This window comes from Drosophila mauritiana, chromosome X (assembly GCF_004382145.1).
Source record: "Drosophila mauritiana strain mau12 chromosome X, ASM438214v1, whole genome shotgun sequence".
NCBI classification, from domain to species: domain Eukaryota; kingdom Metazoa; phylum Arthropoda; class Insecta; order Diptera; family Drosophilidae; genus Drosophila; species Drosophila mauritiana.
In genome coordinates, this window is record NC_046672.1 from 21,185,019 (window position 1) to 21,205,382 (window position 20,364).

Sequence of the window (20,364 nt, forward strand, 5' to 3'; positions counted from 1 at the left end):
AGTTGTTCTTGATCCTTGATCTTTATTATTCGCTTTACACTGGAACTCGATCTCCCGTGGTAGGTTTCTCCTCAGTAGTGGACGACCGCTCGACAAGGTACTGGCGCGGCCACGCGTGATCGGTGGCGAGGATATGGGCTATGGGCTTCGCTGCTGGGTGGGTAGACTCGTTGGGCTGGGAATTACTGTCGTCCGCGGACCCACGGTAGTCAATTGCTGCCTGTTCCAGGCAGGGCGAGATGACAACGCGTTAACCGGACGTCTGCACGTCTGGTCGCGCCGGTACCACACCTGCTCGGTTCTTACGCACGCTCCAGGCGATCTCTTGGTTACGTTACGCGAACATCAAAACAGTCGACCGGGCCTTCACCACAATCCCGCCACACAAGCGGGTCCTTGCTAAGCCGGCTTATATAGGCCTCACTTATCCGTTATTCCTCGATATTTCCAGTCTCCACAACCAAATTTCACGGCTTGGTACCGTTGCTTTCCCTAAATCGGCACACCGACGCTTTCGGTTCTCCTGTTGTCCCGCTCTACTTTGTTCAGTCTCACTCTTTCTCCCAAACTCTCTTTCTACAGACTCCGTTTCTCCAAACTCTCTTCCTACGGATTCTATCTCTTCAAACTCTCTTTCTCCACACCCTCCGTTTCGTACTCCCGTTAGTACGCTCTGATTAGTGCGTAACTGGTCGATTTTCGTTGCATTTTGAGTGAAATTAAAATAGCCACACTTAGTTTTACAGCTTTTTGTTTCCGTAGTTTTTTGTCTGCGATTTCCACATACTTGTTGTTGCTGCTCGGTGGGCGGATGATGGGCGCGTGGGCCCTGTAAGGGTTAAGCTGCTAACCACGATGGGCAAAAAGCCGAAAGAAAAACAAAGGAAAAGTTTTATTTGCATTTCTTTGGCATTTCGCTGCCAAAGGAAAGTGAAGCGATGTCTGCAGGTATGCGATGCGGCAATTCCTGGCCCAGAATCCAAAATCCAGGATCCTTCTGCAGGATGGCTTTCCGGCCCAGGGGAAGGTCCCTGTTCACGTGAAACTTGTTTCATCTTGAAAAGTACAACACAGCAATGGCTGCAAAAAATACAACACAAAAAAATTAAATAAAATAAAATGCGGGAAAAAAAACAAACTCATTTTACACAGATTCCTCGTCGTTCCCACTTTTCAACTTCCTTCAGCCAAGCCACTCCAACCCATTTCTCTACATATAACCAATTGAAATGAATTTGTATCCTGTGGACACACACACACACACACACACAGGCGCACGCATGCAACAACAACAAGGAGAGCAACAAGGACGAAAGAGGCGAAAACTTTGCCGACAAACTTTGACTTTGGTTATTGTTACAGTTTAACTTTGTTGCCTTTGCTATTCATCGTTTTGGTCTTATTTTGGCAGTCACTTTTTTGACAGGATATGCGCTATCTGATTACCCATTAAAAGTTTAAAAATGATACATACATATGTGTTTTAGATGGATAAAATCGCTGTAGAATCATATATAAATTTAATTTTTTGAAACCAGTTATCGTTGGTTTTAAAACAGTTGCATAATTTATCAGAAGTCACAATTATCATTTCTAAATATCCGCGGGGAATATCCTTTGATTTGTACCTAATCATTTAATGTCATTTAACAAATAGGAGTATTAAGTCTTAATTTATTTTAAATATTTGTTATGTTAGTAGCTTATTATCTAGTTGCCCTTTTAGTTAAGTAGCTTTACGCATTTTTAAAGTAATATTTTATGCTGCTCTGTTAAAGTAAAGTTACTTTCGGTGGAAATGTCCTTTTTGCTTTTAATTCACAGGTATAATGGGTATTTCCAAGTCGTTTGCGTACTTCGTACCGCCTTCAGCTGTCCTTATTGTTGCTGTCTTCGCTTTGTTGTACCGCTTTTGCTCTTGTTGCTTTTGTTTCGCCCGATGTTGCTGGTGTCGCCAACGCAGACGTCGCCGTCTTCTGCCCTCGAAAAGTGGGGCGGCAGCTGGAGGGGGCGTGCCAAAGGGAAACTTTTCAAATAAAATGATTTCTTATTTAGGCAGCCGATTTGAGACACGCCCCCACACCCACACCCTTGCCCATTTCCACTTCCATTTCCATTCCTCGGGCCGGAGCAACCATTACTCGGAGTTCGAAATGGAAATCGGTGCGGTTAATGGAATCGGTGGACGGGTTTGTATTGAAATAAGCAGAATATATATCTTTATTCAAAGAGTTTTGAATGTTTTTACATGGAGGACTCGGCGATCGAGTTTCTAGGCGGACGCCTCACTGGAGGAATTACTCGTTGGAGCTCTCCTGGGAGGAAGAGTCCTCGGAGGAGGATGAGTTGCCACCTTGGGGAAGTCCTTGCGGGAGTCCCTGGGGAAGTCCTTGCGGGAGTCCCTGGGGAAGTCCTTGCGGGAGTCCCTGGGGAAGTCCTTGCGGGAGTCCCTGGGGAAGTCCTTGCGGGAGTCCCTGGGGAAGTCCTTGCGGGAGTCCCTGGGGAAGTCCTTGCGGGAGTCCCTGGGGAAGTCCTTGCGGGAGTCCCTGGGGAAGTCCTTGCGGGAGTCCCTGGGGAAGTCCCTGCGGCAGGCCGAGTCCTCCAAGGCCCTGAAGTGGTCCCAGACCTCCCTGCAGAAGTCCTGGAAGACGACGTCCTTGGGCAGCAGCCAGAGCCACCAAGGCGAGCAGAACGATGAGGAAGAATACACGCATTTTGATTTTGTAGATGATTGACTTAGCAAATTCAACTGACTTCACCAACTGCACCCGAGCCTTATATATACCTCAATCTCTACGGAATCGGATCTATTGCAGGTGTTTTGCAATTCCATGTTTTCGATGGACAAACAGAAACTTTGTGCAAACAGCGATGCGCCAAGTGGAGTTGTGTAAACCCCTCGTAACGGAAATACTTGGCCAACTGGTGAACTGGTGATCTTAAAATATTAAACAAACTAACCTCGTGGTTATGAAACTTTAGATTCTTGACTTCTTAAAGCTATTCCGGATGATCTAATGAATAATATGTAGATTTGTAAGAACAGCTTCAGTTTGATTCGTTTCTTTTTCATTTTAGCAGAATATCAAACTATTGGATTTCAGCTTCATAGATTTTTCTTTTCCGTAAATATGCATTTTGATTTCGGTTAAAGCTCTTCTCAGCACACCCGAGATGGGGAAATATAAAAATGGCAATGAAACAAAGTCGGGCAAAACAATTGAGCTGAAACCTTAAGCTGCTTGCTGGGATTTGGCCAAAGAAAGTGGAAAGTACTTGCACTTGTCTCGCCCCCACAAATCCGCCACTCCGCGCATTTCGAAGATCCTGGAGCATTTGCCACTTGGATGATACACCCAACTTATAAAAATTTCTGCACATGATTCCGCTTTATTGCTTTATGACTGTGTGTGAGTTCTACTTGCAAGGGTGGGCAAATTCGTGGAAATGTCAGTCGTCTCTCTGGTACTAAAAAGTGTTTCAACATTGAGATTCGGCCTCTTGCTTTCCGGTTTTTTGAAACAGGAGCCTCTTTTCAGCGACCTTGCTTTTAATGTTTGTACTTCGTGCTCCAGCTTAAGTTTATATTTAGTTGTAGTTCTCAACTTTAACCCTGTTTTCCTTAGTGTACATTCTTATGAATATTTCAAAGTACTGCCAGGCTCAAACTTTGACATTCAGACTGAAATTTGCCTTTATCCCGCGGAGAACAGCACGCACCCACTCTCGTATATCCACATAGTATCCTTGCAGCGAGTGTATAGCGTACCCTAAGTGTTAACACTTTCACTCGCTGGATTTCTTTTCGCTTATTTTCCTGTCTCGCAATTGCCGGCATGTAGTGTTGCTTATGAATCTATTTACAACAGCAACGAAAGGACCTTTTCCGTACTCGTAATAACCTTTGATGATCTGTTTCCACGGCGCGTGCTGTGAATTGTCAATAAAAAGGCAATTTCGACGCTCTAAAACCAGCTCGGTGGACTGGATATTCCCCTTCAGCACCGCACTTTCCACTTTTCGTATGTGGCTGCCGTTATGTGGTAGCTTTATGAAGAGCATGGGTGTACGACAGGGACTCGCAGGATGCGATACAAAGCTCTAGTTGTCAGGATTCATTTCTGAGTTCAATCGGTGGGAACAGGATAATCGCCATGACCTCAGGAATTGGCGGTCGCTTCAATTATGGCATAAGTGATTTAATTCTCCAGATAGAAATTAAATTTTCTCCACCATCAGTTCATCTTAACTTAATTTGTTATTCGTGTATAACAGTATTTAATGAGAGCTTAAAGGATACGGATATCGATACTAGCTGATTTTTCACACCCCAGCTATTAGCTAGTAGTTATTTATACCAAGTAGCCTTCCACAGGACTGCTGCCAAGGACGATTAGAAAGATTCCCCAACGGGCTTGATTATTGGGGTAATGGGCCGCCCGGGCGTCCCCTTGATTTGCGGTCAGCTGTCGTTGCCATCGGTCACATTTTGATTAACCCGAACGCAAATCCACTCACACACTCAGATAAACACTCACCGGAATGCTGATGAGGCATTTAGTGTCTGGTGTCGAAGTCCGGTTCGCATGGTCATGGGATCGGCTGCCCCACCTCCGCATCCGCATCCGCATCTTCATTCGCATCCGCATCCATATCCATCCGGAACGTACTGCTAATGCGCCAAACGGGCTCTAATAGGCCTGATTCGATTGCACAATCGGTCAGTCCGCAGGCCAAGCTCCAATTTCGAGTTTCCACTCCCGAAACTGGTGAATCTGGCGAAACTACGAAAGCTCCCAAACTACCAATCAGCCAAACGCCCATTTCCAACCCCAAACCATCAGTGAGCTCGGTTGAGTGAACTGGGGCCAGAAATGTTATTATGCAAAATAATAACAACGCATCGCACTATGAAATTAAATTTTGAATCCCAGCAGTGAGTAAACTTAAAATACAAGTTATTGCAACACCACAAACCGTTTCACATGTGTGGATCCCAGCATGCGAGTTGCCTCATGACTGCATTCGACTCCGACTACGACTACGACTACGACTTCTACTCGAGTCCTACGGATGCAGATGGTCTTGAGGATGTGAGTCCGGATGTGAATACGGATGCGGATGCGAATGCGAATGCGAATGCGGATCTGTTCCGAGCTGCCTGCTCATTTCATGCCATTGAAAGACCTTCGATGGCAGGGCATCCACAGTATTCGGTGAAGTAATTGTAGTTCCCATTTAATACCCAAGAAACTAGTCTTATCATGGGCTATAGGATTACAGATTAACAATTTAGGGAAATATTTTGATTACGAAATCCTCGCACAAGCCACTCTATTATATATGTATTTATATGTATTTAATATTACATATATATTTAAATGCATAAATATTTACCCATTCTGCCTTGAATGCCAAGCAGAGCTCAAGCTAGGAAAACGTAACGAAAGCAGCGATTAGTGGTTTAGAGTCAAGAGGATAGTAACGACTTTAGATTACCTGTATTGAGCACATTTCGAACTCTTCCTTATTTTCCAACTTTATTTAACATACAGCCGAATGGCAGGTATACTCGCATCGATGGATAAGCGTATTCCCGATTCGTGTTGATGGTATCTGGGAACCGCCTCTGTTTTCCCGCAGCAGTTTTCTGGCTCTTTTCATTCCGTTTTTGGGGCCGTGGATCGGGGATTCCCCTCGCTGTTGCATTTGCCGTTCTTGGCTCGTTTTCGTTTTCGTGGGAGTTGGAAGACAAATTGATTTCATGTCTGAAACTTCTTAAGCGCCTGCACCGGGGGAATCCTTGGCGTCCGCCCCACTATCCCCGCACCCCCTTCTGGTTTCCGTCTGTGTCTGCGGCCATCCGTGTTGTGTTTGTGTTTTCAAATTTGATATTGCACACATGAAGCGCAGCCAGAGCCACCTACTGAACCACCGGCTGATTTCGCTGCTTTTTTGGGGCTCCTTCTCGTATCTACTCGTACGTACCTACCTACATACTACGTTCTGTCGGTCCTTTTGAAGTTGGTGTGTGCTGAATTTGTCTAGAAATTGATGCGCATGCCGTCGAAACAATATAGCGAGACAACAGGGCAAAGGCAACATGTTGCAAAGGCCAGCCGGCCCGGTCCCCGGTCCCCGGTCCCTGATCCCCCAGCCCCTTTCTCAACCGCCCCACCAATTTTGGTTGCATGCTTTTGGCGAATATTTTGCGGCACGTCGCTGCGGCTTCGCCTCCGCTGTCATAGACATGAGCAATAGACAGATACATACAATCGAGCACATGTGCACTCGTGCCAGAAGTACACTGAGCGAAAATCAGTCGAACTGGGAGCCAGTTCTTCGGGTATTGTTGCCAGCATTTCCAGCATGGGCTGAGTTCTTATCTTTCCATACTTTCAGCTATAGTCGTAAAATAAGGCGATTGATCGGAAATACAATTCAGGAAATAATTTTTAAATGTGAAGGGATTGCTCCTTTCTGAACAGGACTAAAAAGTGAAGGCCTCAAAGGCCAGATTTACATAGCACTTTAAAGCTGTCCACTGGGTGGACCCATTTTCGAAAGTGCACCATATATATAGCTGCGTGTGTTGCCGTATAAGTATATGGCTAAATATTTGCAATTTCGTGTTCGGCATTCCCCCAAGTGTGGCCATAAATTGGACCCTCTTTAATACGAGGTGCAAGCGATGCCGCCCCTCAATCCTCTTGTTTTCCCACATGTCCCCTGCCCTTGCTATCGATCTGTTATCCTTTATTTTTCTGTTGGCTTTCCTAATCAGTTTGGTGGTCGTCGAGGAGCTGACCCAAAGAAAGCAACCAAGGGATTCAAGTCAAGTGGAACAAAGTGGATAAGATGGGGAGGGGTTCGAGGAAAGAATCTGTAATGCATGTTGGCGGCTCATTCAGTCGAAAAGGATTGGGTTATGATCTATCGAGGTTTCGGGCCATCCCGTGGGCATTTCCAATATAACTTATAAGGTCGGATATTAACTAGCTTAAGAATAGAGTAATTGGAAATACATTCGGCGATTAAATAAGCGAAAGCAGCTTGTAATTAACAGTAACTTATTTACGGCTTCACCAAGCACCTTTAATCAACACCCCACCGGAAAGGCTTGCCTGCTGTATAAAAATTAATTATACCGTTGTTTACGGCTTAAGTAAATCCCCTTAATTGATATTCCTTTTCAGTGGTTAAACGGCTCAACAACTTTCTCTATCATTGTATAGCTCTCGGGGAGACACACGAGCTCATAAAGTACTTTTCGCTGTTGCAGTTGCAGTCGCAAGAATGAAAGCAAATTCCACACAATATTTGCAGTATCAATAACTTGAACGTTTTTAGTTATAACAACAGTTTATCCATACTAAGTACGATGCTGGGTGACTCCTGGAGCATACCCATTCTCCAAAGACCCTCATCAGTTTTGTTCTCCTCCATCGACTGCGAAACTATGAAATGCCAGTCAAAAAAAATAAAAGAAAACAGCAAGAGTTAGGATGAACTAGACGTGGCAAAGGTGGAGGGGCGGGAAAAGTTTGCACTGCAACTTTTTTGTTTTCCACACGCTTTCGAAGCACTTGCAGTCGCCTCTTCCGGTCTCTTCCCGCCGTTTCCCGCTTTTCCCGATTTCCCGCTCCTCCACCGCCGCCCAGTGCAACGGAGTATGCGTGAAAATCTTGGCAACTTGTTAGCTTATCCGGTGATTACATCGATAATGCTACGTGGTGTTTTAGCTTCCCGACTACGTGCTGTTTATGCCCGGGGAGCCAAGCGGGTCGGCCTGTCCATGGAAATACGAGAGGGGGCTGTGCTCGTGGATGCGGCGGAGGGAATGCCGTGGAATGATACTGTTGCCATATCTGTTCGACTGTCTCAATGTGTCTGGGCTTGTGCCGTGCTACTTTTGGCCAGGACTAAGGACGGCAGAAAGCCACTCAACTATTTCCCTTTGTTGTACTCTGCCGATAAGTGGAACCCTTTGCATTTTGTCGGCTCTATGTTTCCATTTCCAACTGGCAGAAAAAAAGGATTTTGCACTTGGGATGCCTCTTAGCTTTTTATACACCAACAAATGTGCTATCACTATTCATGGAAACGGAAATCCATGCTGCACGATAATTATTTAAGAATTTTCTATATTTCCCAGTAATATGTATTAAGTATTACTAATTACAGATTGTGCCTACACTTGTAGGGAAATTCTGAGTTCGACCTTCAGTCAAGTCGCATATCTCCTGCTGGCAGCTTTTGGCATACAAATGCGCAAGCTGCAGTTCTTGGTGGCGTTTACAGATACCCCGTAGTGCCCCTTTTCACCCTTTTCGGGCCACCAACTGGTACATTGTACACTTTATTGCCTTCCGCCGATTCGACTCGAGTCGGGAGTCGTAAGCAGATACATTTGTATGGGCGAGCATGTATGTGCTGCTCCACTTAGACCCCCGCAATCGTCCGGAATCGCCTGGAAAAGGATCCTCTGAAGGACTCACGCCCTCAGCAAGCCATTTCACTTGCTGTTATTCACGCGCTCAATCAATATTTCAAGTTTTTACAGCCAGGAAAAGGGCGTGAAGCAAGAGGAGCTTGCCATCGGTTTTTGTTGCAGCTTGCGGTGCACATTTCGTGTCCTTTTCTCGCCAGCTCCTAATGCAGTTTCTCCTGGCTCTGAGTCTGGCACTAATGACATTTCATTGGTTCTGATTTATGTCCAGTTGTTTGCTTCTTACCCGGGTTTTTTTGTTCACCCCTCCACCTTGTCTTTTGCATTGATAACGGAGGCGAAGAAGTTCGTACAGGGAAGGTAATGAGTCAACAGGTGGCATTATGGCCCTTTTCCAAACCCATTTGCCACTCTAAGCAGTACACTGAAATAACTGCCCCAATACAATAATTATGTGCAATTTGCATTGACCTTTATTTAATTTATTAATATTTAATCCGAATTTGTCTACAACTTAGTTCATGATTCTGATGTAACACAGAAATACCCTAGGGTAGGAGTAAAGTAAAGCCTTAAATTTGTCTTAAACTTCATTAAAATAATGTCTGCAAGGGCTGATACGCACTAGACTATCCTGCAGATAGTCTAACTCGTATTTGTAGAAGCTCTAACGTCCTAACAACGCTCTGGATAATAAAACTAAATTAGTCAATTATTATTTTTATCATAGGCCTATCTGCCGTTTTGAAACTGTGGCAATAAAGCGAAACCTAACAAAACGATATGAAATAAAAGGATGAGCTTATTATCCGCCACTTCAAATTGTTGCGTAAATTAAATTCCAACTTGGTACGTTAAAGAAAGCTGCGAAGACAATTTGATGAAGTTTTATATTATGCCTTTTCGCAGTGCTATATGGTATACGCTACATGCCATATGCTCCTATATGCTATGCACCCACCACCCACACTGCGTGCTCGGCGGCGTTTGCGAGGCTGGGGATGGCGGTGGAGCACGGGGACGGAGATGTCTTGGGCCTGGTTGAAAGTTGCTCCGCCATCTCATCCGGATATCCAGCTACTACTGCTGTTGGTTCCCATCTCGCAGGCCGTTATGTTAACGCAATTATTACGCATTTCTTATGATGTAATCAGACGCAGCTTGGTTTTCAAATGAAAATATGCCATCCTTATGCCCATTTCCGTATCCGCATCCCCACCCGCATTCGCAACCTGAATCCGGAATCGAGAATTCTCTGCCCGCCCCGCCAGTTTTCCTTGCGCTTTTTGCGGCAAAACTTTCGCCAGGTGAGTTGCCGCTGCCGCCCTCCGTTTTCCCTGAAAATGAAGCAAAATAAAACTAAATTATGGCAATTGAAAATGAAAAGCGAAAATTAAGCGCATAATGAGTCGCAACGGAGGGGGATTTTCGTGGGCGGAGCGACGGGCGGGGAAATGGGGGAGCCAAGATTAAAGCAACAAGCGACAACAATACAGGGTAATATAATAAAAGGCCGACAAACAACAAACTGCCAAATTATGAGGCAAAAGTTGGCGTGAAGCAATCTCAAGAGCAAGACAAAGGGACCCGGGCGATTGGGGGCGTGGTCGCGCAGGGAAAGCGCATTATCCATCGCCCTAATGCACTGGGCTCACAATGAACCTGCCGCCCTCAACGTGAACTCTGCCCTGGGAGCCACTTGAAGAAGTCCTTGGATTGCTGGCTTGGTGGCCGGATCGGGGAGTTTTTGGGAGGAAGGGTGTGGGTTGGTCTTTGGGGCCGCTTTTCGCTTTTCGGGGGAGATGAAATGCCTGCCGGTGTGTTTTTGCCGGTAGGCTGGAGGGGAGACTCAACTTGAGTATTGCAGGGCGGGCATAAAAAATGCACATTCTGGTAAGATTTTTTATCACTAAAAAGTTCAACAGTCTCATTTTTTAATCCCTGTTCAATGCGAAGTTCACTAGAACTACCAAAAAGTAAACGATGCTGAAAATAAGTCAGTAAGTGCATTGATATTCAATTTTTTATATATTTTTTTACTTTTATATTCGCTTAAAACCCAAAAATACATGTTCATTGAATTGGAAAACCTTAAACTCTTTAGTTACTTTTTGATATTTTTGCTATCGATTTTAAAAATCTACCATTTAAAGTTCAATTAAAGAGCCAAACCATTAGCTGGGTTTAAACGAAGGGCCTAAATCAAAGCGAATAGTTTTCAACAAAGCACGAGTTGCGAAGAATTCAAAAGATAAACTTAACGTTTTTTGCAAGAGTAATGATAAATAAAACTAAAAACGCCATTCATAGAATGAAAATTTGACCAGTTGAAAAGTTCTTTTTATTTGATAAACATTTTAAACATTGGCCAAATGTATTCAACGCGATTTTGTATTTTTCCCACCATTTAAAAACAATAATGGTGCGGGATTATCTGAAACAAGGATACAATTTCTGAAAGCCAGAACCTAAACATATTTTTTGTGACCCCGTCACAGGACATTTTTGTCGCCTGTCAAAGGACTAATGCATTCGCTGCATAGCTGCATGTGGATGCCTCCCGTTGAACATCCTTTTGCCCACGTGCAGCCAGCGAAAGGGAAACAAACGGCTCTGTCACTCAAATCTGACACAAGACAAATCGCATTGAGGCGACTGCCGAATTGATCGCCCGACTTTGCCAGCGCCGCCTTGCCCCCGGGAAAAGTTCCCCGGAAAATTCGCTACACTCGAGCAATCAATTCACAATTACGGAACTGCCGCTTCAATCTCATCCCCATCCCCATCCCCATCCCCATCCGCATCCGCATTCCCAGTACCAGGCACATTCGCATCCACATTCGCGCGAATGCAAAGTTCAATTCAATCATTCAGTTGTCACTGGCAAAAACAATAAGGGAAAGGATGCATCGGTTGCTCCGTGTGTTGCCTGCATCTCAGGATCGAAATCGAACACAGATACATACATATACACATATGTTTATGCACTACAGACATCTGTAATGGCATTTGCGATGCGAAATCTAATGAAACGTGTTTAAAACAATTTGTTCCCAATATCGAATTATTCACATGAGTGCATTTTGACTTCTTTCCATGATGCCAAAGGTGTTTTTGGTGGGACGTCATCCACGGGTGCAGAAGGGGTTCGAAACACGCAGGGCTTACACGCGCGTGTGTGCGTGTGTGTGTGCATAAATTAAGATGTGTGCGTTTGCGGTGCAAGATCAATGCTCATTTGGCTGGCAATCAATCCGAGTCCCCGAGTCCTTGTGGGCACTCAGCCAGGCTAAAGACACTTACTTGCTCGCTGGCACTTCAGTGCACTCAAATTGGTATTTGGGGTTGCGAGTGGGGGCAGTGCCATTTGGAGAGGAATGCAATTTACTGAGCAAAAGGATATACTTTTGTTGTTCGCTGCTCTTAACATATTCTTCTCTACCAAAAATGGCTTTTGAAGGCACTAAGCTATGGATGATGAGACACTACAGTTACATATGTGTCCCGACTTATCGATGGCCGTTACTCAATTTACTGGATTTATATCAATATTATCGTAAACTAATATATACTGAATATGCTTATATATTTACTACTGTTAATAATGCTAGTCCATATACAGACTAAACTATCACATGAACACCGATTTGCGAACCAATAAAGTAACAATCCCATCCTAGTCTTTCAATTACTAGATCATAGTGTTCTCTTAATATGCGCTACTTTTGAAATTCTCCCTTAAATAGTTGACTTAAGTATATCAGTCCTTTAAACTGTTTTCTTACATTTGTAAACTTGTATTCTAAGTAAATGTAACTTATTTAAACCTTACTTAGTACAGAGGTTATGTTTATGTTTTTACCTCTACCTTTAAATTGTGTGAATCTAATTTGGAGATCTCTTGAAGAAAATTAGTGGACGAACAGAAATAAATAAGAGGTAACCATAGAGCTTTCCCATCTCTAGACTTTCTTTATGAATGAATCGATCAATTAACTGTTCGTTTTCGCAGAGTTTCTGTTGAAACTCGATAGTTTTCTGCCCAACTCACAATGAGATAAATTACTGCCTTACTAAAACTTTTAGACGAGAGTGTATATTTTCGCACGAATAAATATATTTTGCAAATTTTATACACTTTAATCGAAGTTACTAAAAACAGAAATATTTGTCATACGCTCTTACAATAAAACCTTTTTTCGACGGTTTAAAGTCATGGGAAAATGTTATCTATTAGCGACAATTTTGCTAATTTCAATTTATAATTGTTTGGAAAATTGTAAGAATCTAAAAATTTGTTTAAGGATACCTTGTCAGTGATAAAAAATAAATTTCTTGAGGAAAAACGCTATAAGTTATTATATGTCATATAATATTAAGCATTAAAAAAAACCTAATTGTTAAAGGACAGACAATGAAAGTATATTGAACTATTTTCATATTCATACATATTCTTAATCAGGTTCAATAGCCGAGTCGATCTAGCCATGTCCATCTGTCCTATAAAAGCTAGAAGGTTGAGATTCATCATACAGATTCTAGAGGAATCTACAACACCGCACAAAACTGCCACTCCCACATTTTTGAACCATTTTTCGATATTTTTTCATAACTTTATGTCTTGTAAATTATATATAGTATAGAGTCTTTGAAAATATATATGTATCGATATCCCAGAAAATGATGAAATTTCGCGTTTGCATTCACACTAGCTGAGTAACGGGTATCTGATAGTCGGGGAACTCGACTATAACACTCGCTCTTCTTATTAATATCAAACTTATTGTTATTGTGTATTTTTTAATGTAGAAATTGTATATCGGCCAAAACGCCGATCAGCCCACTGATCAAGAGTTCATACGCTCCAAATATGACGCATACGCAACGTTGTTCATTATAACGAATAGACACACATTTGCTTTCGGCCGCGTATTGGTCAAGTACATTTTGCAACTGATTTAATCTATTTTTAATATGTGCTGAGGTTTCAACCGCTGGTGGAAATGAAAATGGCTCGAAGGCACAAAAAAATCCGGTGAAGGAAAAATGGGCATTGCACTCATAATAAAATTGAAACAGCAGGCGGCTGGCCGAAGGATGCAGCTCGGCTGGGGGAAAAGGACACAGGACATGGCTTACAACCAGGCCCAAATGGCCGCAAAAAAATAATAATAACAACACGAGAAAACGGCAACAAACATTGTGTAAACACATGTAAGACTTGCTCGATTGTTGTTGCCCTTTTTGTTGTTCTCCCCCCTCTGCTATTCTTGTTATTGTTGCCTTTGTTGTTGGTGCCGGCGTTGTCTGTCTGGTAAACCAAAATTGTTGCTCGTTTTCCGCATGAATCACTTGCATCATCATCATCATCATCGTCATCATCGCCATCGCCATCGCCATCGTCATCATGGCCAGTTTTCGTTGCCAACGCCGCACTACATATATGTATGTTCATGCATGCACACATATATGAACCACAACACTGCAAATATCTGTGTGTTTGCGAGTGGGTGTGCCACCATAACCCCATTTTCGCTCAGTGTACGTGTGTGTGTGTGTGAATGCACACGGGCCGAAGCGTTTGGCTCTGCACTTCGTAAGTAGCTTTTAATATATTTTGCCACAAGCCAGGGGGAAAAAATGAGAGGAAAATAAAAAAAAATACAAATAAAAATAAATTCTCTTCGTTGGTCTTTTGTGTGTGTGCAGAAATTGGATTAAAATTAAAATAAAACGAAGCAGAAAATACATATATTCCATATGTATATGTGTATGTATATGTACCTTAGTAAAAGTAAATAAATAAAAAAAATCAGTTCCCAGAGAGCACAAAATTAAATGAAATAAAATGTGCAACAAACACATGAAACAAAGGGTGAAGATGAAAGGGTCAAAGGTCGGGGAAAGTTGAGGTGAGCAGCCAGAACTGCAACAATATGAGTACGAGTACGTATATGATACAAGTGCATGTGTATGTGAATACGTGTATGTGTGTGTGTGGCAAGTGCCAAGGAGGTCGGAGTCCTGGATTAGCAAAAAGTTGGTCACGAATGGAATTTCCTTTGCCAAATTTTTTGATAGCTCGGCATCCCATTTGGCTTCTTCCTTTTTTCAGTTTGCTGTGCAATTATTTGATGTAATTTGCCAAATCCGCATATTGCACTTTGTCGCGGTTTGACACACAAATTGGTTTTGGTCCATGCGATCATCTAGTGTGGCTTTGCGTTCAGTTTTGGTTTTCTGGAAATAACTATTTTGAAATACACACATTGGGTGAAATCATTTTCACAACTAAATCGCATACCTCATAAACTGTGGTCCAAAAATCTTAGCTGCATAATATGCCAGAATCATTTGGTAAGAATTGTTTCTTATGTTCCTCTGGATTTATAGACCATTAAACTATTTTAAGCTATGCTCCTCCCATACTAATGGATCAAAATCTAAAATATTTTCCCTGGTAATATTTCAAAGAATTATATTTAATGGCACAATATGTGCTGCGAGTTTGCACATGCTTTCAAGAAATTAACAACACTTACTACTTAAGCCTATAATTTGATACCGACAAATGGTGTCCGTGCGTCCATAAAGCATTCGCACCGTTGGCACGCAGGCATCGCAGTGCAAATTCGGGCGGATGGTGGGGTTGTCAAGGTCTCGACCAAACCAATTACTGGCTGGACATGCAACCGAGTCACCGCCCATCCACTGATTTTCCTTGGCCACGCCCCCTTTGCTCGATGAGCTGTCGCCTCTTTGACACTTTCGATTGCTTTTCATTTCGTTCCCGTTCCGTTTCTCACAGTGCCTCCGGCGGTGCGGAGTGGTGTTGTGTGTGGTGGAAAATGTGGAATACGGGGGAAGGAGGAGCGCTTTTCCTGCTTAGCTTGGCACTTTCCACTTTCCACACGAGCATTTGGATTGCCTGCTCGCTCGAAACTTTTGCTGACGTCGGCAGTGGGAAATTGTTGTGTTCTGGTCAATGTTACATATGCCATATTAACCAGCGGTGGCCCCTGTATCCGTGACCCCTTCCAACACCTTCCACCAACTCCCACCACCTGCCACCGCCTCCTGGAGGCGCCCCCAGAGCCCTCAATCATGTCAATTACTCGCCAATTGTTGGTGTCCTCGGCGAACAGTTGAAAATGTGTTATATCTGACGTCTGCGATGTTTCGCCTGATGGGCATAAATTTTGATTTATGAACAGCCGCAGAGATACTACATAAATGCCCACATATTATATATACATATACGTATATATGTGCGAAAATACACATACGAGTATGAATAAACGTATTCATGAGCGATACATAGCACGTATATCTGTACCGGCTCGCTTCATTAATTTGTCATATGTAGCGATGCATGAAGTGAGGCGATATATCCCTGCAAAAGACTCCGCGCAATCCTCGAACAGTTTAAGTTTTCAATTAATGCGTAAATTATGAATATTCGTATATTTTTCGCCATTTTAAATGCGCCTCAAATGAGATTTAAATAACAAAAACCACTGATTGGTCTGGTCAGCGGGCGGGAGAAGCTCTCTACTTCGGAATCGGCCCCGATCCGAGGCCGATATGCCTCCTTATTTAAGCATGATTTTCGAAAATCAGCATTGGGCGGAAGTGGCGGTGGCATAATAACGCTGATTTATGAGCCCGGCCCGATTTGGCGGAGGGTGCCAACTGGCCCGCTCTTCCGCCTCCACGGCTTATTCTTTATTTATTGTTTGCCTCCTTTGGCTGCATTAACCTTGGGCTGATCCGCATCCAGCGGCGCAACTTCACCCGGGGGCCAACAATTGAAATTATGGATTTTATGTGTCATAAGCTTTTATTGATGCAACAATCAAATATTTATGATGACAATTCCCGCTGACAATGATGGCAATAAAAATGCTTTACCCCCCACGAAGCTCTCTTTCATTGGGATATATTTTTTTGTCGCTTTTTTCAGGCTGTTCAGTTCGGTTGAGGTGATGTGAGGTGAGCTGAGGTGAGGTGAGGTGAAATGGAAAGGCGGGGAGGGAATGGAATGGGAATGGGAATGGGAATGGGAATGGGAAGGAGGATAACGAGACTGAGCGGGCGGCAAGGACAATTGAAATTCAATTCCGATTGATGAGCGTCGTTGGAAAAATATCCATTTTGAGTTTGCTCGAAAACGACTTTGTTTCGGAACTGTTATCCCTGTTCTTGCGCTCTTTAAAGCCGATTTACTCTTGTTCACAAACTGATATGAGTTTCGTCTGGCACTCTTCTCTTGTGTAATATTGCAAAATACACATTATACAGCTCTTAAGCCCAAAGTGGGCCCAAAAGGCTAAAAGGTGATACCACGTTGCAAGTTTGGCCTAAACCCCTATGCCATATAAACATAGGAAGAGGTAGAGCTCTGGCCCGCAGGTAAATGTAATTTATCTAGACGATCTCGCCCACACAAGTGCGCCTTTAGCCCAACCGAATCCGCATGGAGTCCGTGCAGATTCTCGGATGTTTCGCGTTGCTTTTGAAGAACCCTCCTGGCGGCCCACCTGCATATTTATCGGGACACCCCTCGTCCATGGCCTCCTCTTGCTGTCCTGCAGTCGTGCTCCTCTTGGCGAAATATCTATGAGTGCATCCATTATCCTTAATACACTTACGTGCACTAATGTGCTCCACATTAATGTGGGGCTGCTTGAAAATTTTAGGTTTTCCGTTTGCTTCAATGTCTGTCTGTCTGTTTCAGTTCCGCCGGCGTGCCCCGTCCTTGCATCACAGCAACAATAACAACACTGCCATATGAGGTTCTTTGTTGGCTGAGAGCACGAGGTCTCCTGGGCAACACGTTGGATATCCGTTTCCATTTTCCATTTCCATTATTCCTCATTTCCACCGGCTAGCATGCAATCACGACCAGGGGCGGACTTGCAAACGGTGGGCGTGGCCATCTAAATACTGTCTGAATTTTGTGAAAGTTATACTAGGGTTTCCCTCGAAGTATTGTTAATTAACGGAGTTATGTGTGGCTTCAGTCTTTGAAATTAACTTTGGAATTTTATTATTATAATTATAATAAATAGTTTTGAATAAAGAGTCCTGGCTGCTGAATATAAAAGTATGCTTCTATATATCCGAGTTATTTTATTACCAATATCGATTTATTTGCTGTGTGCTTACTAACTCGATTTTTTCTACTTTGCCGAATCAAAATTTATATTCGGCTTTTTATATAAAATAGTGAATCTTGGGCTAATAAAATATAGTTTGCTTGCCTAAAACTTGCTTTCTGCTGCCAGCCCACCAAACTAGTTTTGTATTGGCAGCGCCAAACATATTTGTGTGCAAACAAAAGAAAATATTTAATAAATCAATTAATTAACAAATTAGCTTAGTGCTCGGCGATTGTCGGTGGCATTTCAACGCAAACGGAGCTCAAAGCAGGACATGCCTTGCGTTAAACAACCCGTGTTTGCGTTTATTTATTTGTTAATTTCTGGTTGTTGCAAATGGCAAACAAACTAAATGCTTAAACGATTTAAAACACTACGCGGGTGGATTGAAATTGGGAAAAAAGGCAGCAAAAAGCAGTGAGTAAATAAGCATATTCAGGCGGGTAAACAAAAGGCAAAGGGGCAAACGAAAGGCAAGGAGAAAAAAAGCGAGGACAGAATGGACGACGGGTCAAATTTTATGCAGGCGCAAATATTTTAAATGTTAACAATAAAACATGAACATAGTAAATAAATGCACATGTGAGTGTAAACAGGCTGCAGAAGGGCAAACACACAGGCACATATACACACACACACACACACACACACACACTGGCAAGTAAACCAACAGCAGAGCCTAAAAGTATGCAATAACCCCCAGGAAAACCCCTTCGCCACATTCAAACAAAAACCGCTTAAAACACTTTACTATCGCATTTTGGAATTGTTCAAATATTTTCGCTCTTCTTTTTGCGTCGCTTGTTGCTGTATTGTTGCTGCATTTTTTCTAGCCCTATCTGCCCTCTCCCTCTCCCCCTCTCTCTCTCGCTCTCGCTCGCAAATACAAACAATTAAAATCCTCAAATATTTGCGCCAACTGCAAAAAACAAATGTGAACTCAGTGTGCAAAGAAATAAGTACGAGGAAAAAGGAAAAGAAAGGGGCAGCGGGAAAGCAGCGCTCGGAAAAGCGGGCATTTTACGTTGAAGTTGGTCAGCAATTTCCACAGATATAAATAAAAATTCGCTGCCGCTTTCGTTTTTTCCACCATTTCCTCCTCACTCACCTTAACTTTTGTCTGTCCACCTTTTTTACCGTTCCATCATCTTATACACGCCGTGTGCTTAAATTGTCTGCGAATGGCAGCTGCACTTCACATTTAAATTTACCCCTACGTATACGTAATTTTCAAATATCATTACGCATACGCAGTGTTGCTGCTGTGCTGGCTCTTTAAGATGAAATACAAAGCATATGTAGGTAAGCAACCAGGACAAGAGCAACATTTGGCCAGTTGGTAGGGAGTTTTCCCCCAAATTGGCCATTTCAATACATTTGTATACAATGTAGTGTAACTCTCATATACATAAGTTGTGGGGATATATATAGTTTTTCAATACGAGTATTAGTTTGCTTATCTTTCATTTAAATAGAATTTAGGCCTTTGATTTCTGCACCCAACTTATGCATCAGCTGTTATTGTTTTATCAACTCAAAAATAACCCTTATTTATTCATACAAGTGAAAAACTTGAAGTCATTACAATTACAATGCCTAGTCTGCCAGTATTGCTTGCTTTAAGCCATTAAGATTCCTTGGCCAAGGTATAGAAAAAAATGACTAATAGCTGTAAAATTGAATCAAGCTCAAGGCTGTTTTACTCCCCCAATTTAATACGAGACTTGATTTAACAAACCCTTACACGGCCATACAAGTGTGCACTTTGCTTTTAAATATACATTCTTGAATTTGCCTCGCTTATTGAATTTCGGTTTTACCTTTTTCGTGCAAGCAAATTCATATTTCATACTTACACAAACGCAATAAAATGAAATTAGGCTTGTTTCAAGCAGTTCAAATCGAATACTTCTTTGGGCAGTCCATTTTTGGAAATTGTTTCCACATTCAAACACCAAGCTCATATTTTTCATCGATTCGGTATTTGTTTGCCTGCCCAATTGGAGTGGCTTCTACGTTATAATTTGGGCTAATCGATTTCTCCGAGCAGCTAGTCGCAGGTGGCAGCCTGATATGCAAACTCTGCATTTCCTGCAGCCAGTCATCGGCACACAAAAAGTCAGCGTACATTGCTGGGAAATATTCGAGATATATGTATGTACCTACATTTAGATGTGATGTGTGGATGCGGATGAAGAAGCATTAGCCGGAGAGTTTTGCATTTGACGTCGTCACGTGGTTGCTGCTGTATTGCTGGCCCCACTCCTCCCGCCCACGTTTCCAGGCCTTAGCTTTCCCGCTTTTCCTCCGGAAAAGGGAGACGACATCAAATCATTAGCAGTGCATAAAGCGTGAAACCAGGCACAGACATGCAGATGAATTTAAGCTATTAGCAGTGGCAAGAGGAAAGAATGGAGCGAACTGACTCTGCCAACAATGTTGGACTCTCATCCGCCTGCAAGGTGCATCCATCGTTAGGCAGCTGGATTCCGTTGGGATTTCCCAGCTCATCACTACACTGGCGAAAAATACGTCGTGCGAGAAGTGTAAAAGTATGCAAAAGGTGGCTAAGAGTATGCAACAATATATGTACCTTGAATTCGAAAGATATATCAACAATATAATGAGGTTTTTATTGATCAGCACACTGTTACCTAAAAAATTGTTATCAAAGATGCCCAATTTGTACAATTTTAATTTTAGTTTTACAGATCCCTTTAGAGATCAGCGATTTAAGTTAAAATACCTAGGGCA